Here is a 6,884-nt window from a genome sequence, read left to right on the forward strand (position 1 = left end):
GACTAGCATGAATAGCTGGCTCGGGTGAATATCTGATGTTTCCTCCCTTTATGGTCTTGATTTATGGGCTACTGCTAAAATGAGGCTGCATTTTAAGCTGTATTTTAAGCCGTATTTTAATTAACTGTTTGTTTGTTTGTTTGTTTGTTTGTTTGTTTGTTTGTTTGATTGGTTGTTGTTGTTGTTTCTATTACGCTTTATTGTAATTCATATTGGTGTTAGCCGCCCTGAGCCCAGCCCTGGCCAGGTATAAATAAAAATGTTGTTGTTGTTGGTGGTGGTGGTGGTGGTGGTGTAATTCATGCAGTAAAGGGCAGTAAAGTCTCAGAGAAAACTTAATTTTGACCCGGCATAAGGGCAAATTCCATGCTAGGAACCACACTCTATTCTGGAATACTGTGTCCTGCTCTGTGCAGCATAGTTTAAGAAGGAGATTGACAAGCTCAAATGTGTTCAGAGGAGGACCAAAATGACCAATGGCCTGGAAACCAAGCCTTATGAGGAATAGTTGAAGGAGCTGGGTATGTTTAGTCTGAAAAAGAGGAGATATTGTTACAAAAGTTGGGCACCCCTTCCCACAATCTGTCATACTGAGGCCAGATTCCAGGGGGTTCTAGGTGCTTACCCAAGGTCTGTGTTCCTTTGAGAATCAAGACACAGTGGAGATTGTTGTAGCTTTAAGAAATCTGAATTATTCACATAATTACACCTGAGTTTGGATTTAAAAAAAAAAAATTATGATTTTCAATTTTATACATTTCAATAATTTTACAATCATCTTAACATTGCCTTCCTTTCCCCCTCTTTCTGCAGTTCCTTAAATTAATTTTTTTTATATTTTCTGCATATTCCAAATTAACTTAACTTAAACATTCATTCATCTACTTTAAATGTATACTCTTATAAAACTCTAGGTCATTACAGTAATCCTGCCAATGTTCTTATCTGTTTACAGTTTGCTTGTAAATATTCAACAGACCCTATCCATTCTTTTATAAAAAGTCTTTTATCTTGATTTCATATTTTTCTGGTAAGTTTCGCCATTACGGTGTATTCCATTGGGTTTTGTATCCATTCTTCTTTCGCTGGGACTTCTTCTTTCCATTTTGGGGCAAATAACATTCTTTCCACTGTAATCGCATACATGAATAAATTTCTCTACAGCTTAGGTAGTTCTGTCTCTATAATTCCCAAAATGAAAGCTTCTGGTTTTGTTTTTTTACAAATGTTATTTTAAACATCTTTTTCAATTCATTATATATCATTTCCCCGTAAACTCTGAGTTTAGATTAAGGGAATTGCAGCATGGTCATCTCAAGGGGTTTATTCCCCACAGCAGTACAGTGTTGGAGTCCAAGGTGTTATGTACTGAAGTTCTCACACTGGGCCAGCAGGGGGATACTGTAGATAGTTTTCCCTCAGGTCCACATATGCAAATGAGGAATTGAAAGTGATGTTCTGTGATTGGATAGTTACAGAAAGTTGTTACTGTTGCTTTGTAGTTGAGCTCTATATAAGCAGGTTGGCTGAACCCTTCAGTTCAGTTCTGTTCTGGCCTGTGAATAAACAAGAGCTGTCTGAAGAATTGCTGTGTCATCTGATATGTTCACCCACAACTTAACACAAGGCATCTTTCCCAACCTGTTTTCAGCCAGCCTGTCTTCCCCCTATTTTCTTGCCACCTCACACCCAGTTACCCTGTGTCAGGGATTATGCTCAGGAGAGCTGCATTGAGGAGGAATGGTGGGAGCCACCCCCTCCCCCAATCCTGAATCTTCCCAGGAGCAGGAGGACTGTATAGATTTGGAACAGTGGTTTGCAGAGGGGCATAGTTCAGAGGCAGAAGCTGGGAAATACTGGATGGGGAATAGCTAGCAGAAGAAGCACTGGAAGAGAGAGAGTTTACAGATTCACAGCCTCTTGATAGTATTCACACACACCCCTTTCTCCAAAGTCTCTGGATAGTCTTCAGCCCCGTTCTCCACTCTGGGTGGCTTCCAACATATATAAAAACATAATAAAACATTAAACATTTTGTCAGGGGTTCAGGAGCAGAGGCGAGGGCAAGGGAGGAAACAGAGAGCGAGGGGGAGGAGTCCGAAGGAAAGATGAGTGATGACGACGACCCGAGATCCCCGAGTCTTTCCAGTGAATCGGAAGATTCACAGAAAGGAGCGCCAGTGACCAGAGCAAGGGGGGAGCTCAAGGGGACACCCCAGGAAGAAGGGACAAAAGGGGGTTCAGAGAGCAGCAGTTGGAAATCGGGGCCAACGTCCCCAACAGAGCGCAGTGGGGAGGAAGGGCGCCAGGCATCGGGATACGGCGGCTCGCCGCAGGGGGGAGGGCATGAGTCAGGAGTGGCCACACCTCCATCGGAGAGCGAAGAAACGGTCAAGCGGAAAGTGGAAGGTTGGGCGCGCGCGCCAAGTTCAAATGCACAGGAAGGCGGCACAGTAAGCAGCCCGGAAAGGGAGCCAGGTCCTAAAGCCCGACGCAAGGAGACAGAAGGGTCCGGGGGGTCAGCGTCAGAAGAGTCCCGGAAGGAAGAAACCACGGGGGGCAGAGGGACCCAGAGAAGAAAGGAAAGGCGGAAAAGGTGGAGTAAGGCTAGGGTATTAAGTTGGTGTACAGGAGGCGGGGACTCAGACGGAGCTTCGCCGGTCTAGCTGATAAGACGTAGGGCTGCACGCGGCAGTTTGAAATTGGAAACTGTAACTCAATAAAGACTTTTATAAAGTGAACGCTGGCTAGCGTGATCCTCTGTGAGCTAGGATCTGGAAGCAGCCCTGACACATTTTTTTTAAAAAAACCTTCCCTATACAGGATTGCCTTTAGACAGCTCAGGGGTCAGGTAACTCCATACCTTCCAACATTTCTCTGATGAAAATAGGGATACTTAAGGAAAAGCAAGACATTTTGGGGTCAAATCAGAAACTGGGACGGCTTCTCTAAATCAGGGACATTCCTGGAAAATAGGGACACTTGGAGGATCTGTGAACTATCTAGTCTGTAGGACTATCTAATTTTGACTCAAAAGAGACAAGGTTTTGTGGGAAGTTTTCTTGGGGGGAAGGTTGTCCCCTTGCCCTTAATATGCAAAAAGATGATATGCAGCTGTTAGCGCTTCAAGAGAGGAGGCAGAGCAGCTGCTGTATATAGATTTGGTAGGATCGGAAAGTAAGAATAAATGAGCATAGAGGATTTATGGGGACTTTTCTCTCTAAATTACGCAAAGATTAGAAAGTTGCTTTAGAAACCTCTTTCCCCAACACATGTATGCACATGGTAGTAATTAGTGCTTCCTTGCCCTAAAATACACATATTCTCATCCGGCTGATGATGTGGGGATTACTTGGCCCCCTGAGTAAACTTTGTGGGTTTTCTCAGAGCTCTTGGATGAGGCCTCTGACTCTGATATGACGAGCGGAGGTTGCCATTGACAAAAGGGAGTGAAAACAGCCTGTGATATGGAAGAGAATTGGGCTTTTCCAAATATGTAAAATATATACAAAAGTGAGAAAAGCAGCTCTGTTACCACTGGAAACAAAAGTTGAGAATTAAACAACCTAGATCTCAGACATTTCTCATATGGCAAATGAGGCCCTAAATCAGGGCTGTCTTAAGTATATCCAGCGCCGTGGTGCAAAGATCCTTCCGGCGCCCCAACCCCCATTTCCCAAGAGTTGTCGACCTTTTCCCAAGCCTCTGCGGGGATTGCCCTCCTACTGTGGGGGCTTGGGAGGCAAGCTGCACGCCCACCAGCCATATGGTTGAGGGGGCAAAGCTGGTGGGGGTGCAGGAGGGAAAGGGGAGGCAAAGCCAACAAAGCCGCGCAGCCCTCCCACTCGCTGGGGCACCCCTGAGAGGCCAGCACCCTGGCGCAACGTGCCAGTAAGCCCAATGGGAATGTAAACCCAAGTGATCAGTCAGAGAGACAACTCCTGCAAATGGCAGCTGATGATCTGGAACTGAAATGGGAAGAGTTTTCTGAGAATATCCGTTTGAGAAGCCTTCTGGAGAAAGTAGAGGGAGGGGCCAGTGTGGTGTAGTGGTTAAGAGCGGTAGACTCGTAATCTGGTGAACCAGGTTCGCGTCTCCGCTCCTCCGCATGCAGCTGCTGGGTGACCTTGGGCCAGTCACACTTCTCTGAAGTCTCTCAGCCCCACTCACCTCACACAGTGTTTGTTGTGGGGGAGGAAGGGAAAGGAGACTGTTAGCTGCTTTGAGACTCCTTAGGGTAGTGATAAAGCGGGATATCAAATCCAAACACTTCTTCTTCTATGTCCCAATTCATTGCAGATTGGTTAGCCACTTTGGATATAGGCACCCCCTCACCACTGTAGAGCTCATAGGGTCTTGGGTCCAAGAGGCAACATAGAAGATGCTCTCAGGGCTATAGTGCTTAAGTCTGAATGCTACCAACAAAAAGAGCTGATTTTTAAGGCACCACACAACCGGCAGGAGCTAAAATATGGCAAAACTGCTCCGGATGTTTTCCAAGATATTTGTCCAGAGACTCTGGGTAAAAGGTGTGCTTTATGCCTATACAGCAGCAATGGAGGCAGTTGGATTCCCTTGCCAGTGGGAATTTAAATGAATAGGACAGGATAACGGCAAATCGGAGACAGCAGGTGACAACAGGCAGCCAGATCAGCTGCCCCCGTGGATCCTGCTGCGCAAGGTGGTCGTTTCACCTTGCCTCACCCAGACCTGCTTGGGAACCAGCACCAATATTGACTACTAAGAACTGTCAATCTCTTCTTCCAGGGATCTGTGCAGCTTTACAGGAAGTCATGCTCCAGCTGAGGTTGCCTTCTACCACATGTCTCCATGCGTCGGATGGTGCTGCTTCAGTGCTACAGGATGCCTAATTTCGGCACAGCTTCCAAGAATGCAAGCAGCTCTTCACCTACCCGGCAGCCCCCGCTTGAAGCATCTCCAGCCAAGTGTTGCTTACAGGCCACAGGAAATCCTCTTCGTGATGCTAACAAGCCCCCTCCAGTGCGGTTTGGCTGAGAGGAAGCCTGCACGAGGCACAGCAGAAGCGACATGAGCTGGGCTGTCAGCACCCAAGGTATCTAGAGCTTTCTGTGCCGCAGAGTTTCGTACAACTCCTCAAGTGACCCAAATGTTCCTTTCTGCTTTCTATACAACCCGTAGCTGTACAGATGCCCCACAAAGCCCTTACTGTTTATGGAGTGTCCATAACAATGTAATACAGAAAGCAGTAAGCCACACAAACCCCTCGCCCTCCTTTGCTGACTCAACTAGTACAGCATGTAAGCTTCCTTTGGGCATTGAGTCTGGGCAAGTGAGGGCAAAAAGTGTTTAGCTAGCCATGCCCCCACTGCGCTGGCAAATTGTGAGGATGCAGAATTAATGCTGATAAAATGTAGTAGTGAACCTTTTATTGGCATCATATACAACATCCAAAACAAAGCAATACAGAATCATCACTTCCCCAGTGGCACAAAACATTTACTAAAAGAAAGGAGGCAGAGCAGTCTATCGTCACATCTCTTGGTCTCCAGGGAGATCAGACATCTGCAGTGTATTTTGATGACAAAAAACCAAATAGAGATATTTGGCCACTAACATGGTGAGCTCCTGATCATTCCCCAGTAATAGAAAATATATGACCTCTGACTTTGGTTTCCATTTGGGGATACAGAGTTGATCTAGAAATTGCTGGCGGAGATCAACATATAATTTACAATTGAGAACCATATGTGTAAGGGTTTCCACCAGGTGGTCTTCACATGGGCAAGTTCTTTCTCCTTCCACTCTGCCTGAGAACCTTCCCCAAAGGAGGTTGGATGGATTTGAATTAAACCTGGCCAGCGAAAATGCCCTTCTTTCTTGAGGGTTAAGCAGAAATGATAAAATGGAAATGTTGGATGAAAATTAATGTTGTTGTTAATTGAATTTATATACCACCCTATACCCGGGGGTTTCAGGGCGGTTCACAGAAAAGATCACAATATATAGGAACAATAACCCAATAACACCCCCACCCCAAAAGAGCCACGTTTTAAAAGGGTATAGGATGTGAATCAGACCAACCAAAGGCCTGGTTAAAAAGGAACGTTTTTGCCTGGCGCCTAAAGGTGTATAATGAAGGCACCAGGCGAACGTCACTGGGGAGATCATTCCACAGACGGGGAGCCACTGCAGAGAAGGCCCTGTTCTCGTGTTGCCACCCTCCACACCTCTTGAGTAATGCAAGCAATGGAAGCCGCTGTCTGAACAGTTTGCTCTTTCTCTTGGAACATGAGTCATTCGGGCAGCTCTCTGCTCACCTGTAGCTGCTGCAAGCATCATGGCTAGGCTTCAATCACCTCGTATGGCACGGCTAGTGTAGTGCTGCCCTCTGGCAACTGTGCCGAACAGACTCAGAAGTGGGCAGAGCTCCCCCGCATATTTGCATGGTGGTCCGACCCTGCCACCTCCCTAATTTCCCAGATCCGAGAAGGTTGGGGGTTATCTAGCAACTGTGCAGCTGAGGTGCCCAGAGAAAATGGCCATGCAGGGCTGAAATGACAATTCCCCCAACACACACACACCTGCTTGCTTTTTCTAGAGCAGAAAAGGCAAGAGGAGTGTGTGTGCTTTATGGCACTGCTTGTAATAAATAATAATAATAATAATAATAATAATAATAATAATAATAATAATAATAATAATAATTTATTTGTATCCCACCCGCCCCGGCCGAGGCCAGGCTCAGAGCAGCTAACATCATAAAAACAACATAATATGCACAAAAACAGACATCAATTAATTAAAATACATCTTAAAATTGATTCAAACAAGTTAAAATCTCGGCAGGTGGCAATTATCAGGTTGGGATTGAGAGTGGTTAATACTTGCCAGGGCCAACTGTT

Source organism: Podarcis bocagei (genome assembly GCF_964188305.1).
Source record: "Podarcis bocagei genome assembly, chromosome: 17".
NCBI lineage: Eukaryota > Metazoa > Chordata > Lepidosauria > Squamata > Lacertidae > Podarcis > Podarcis bocagei.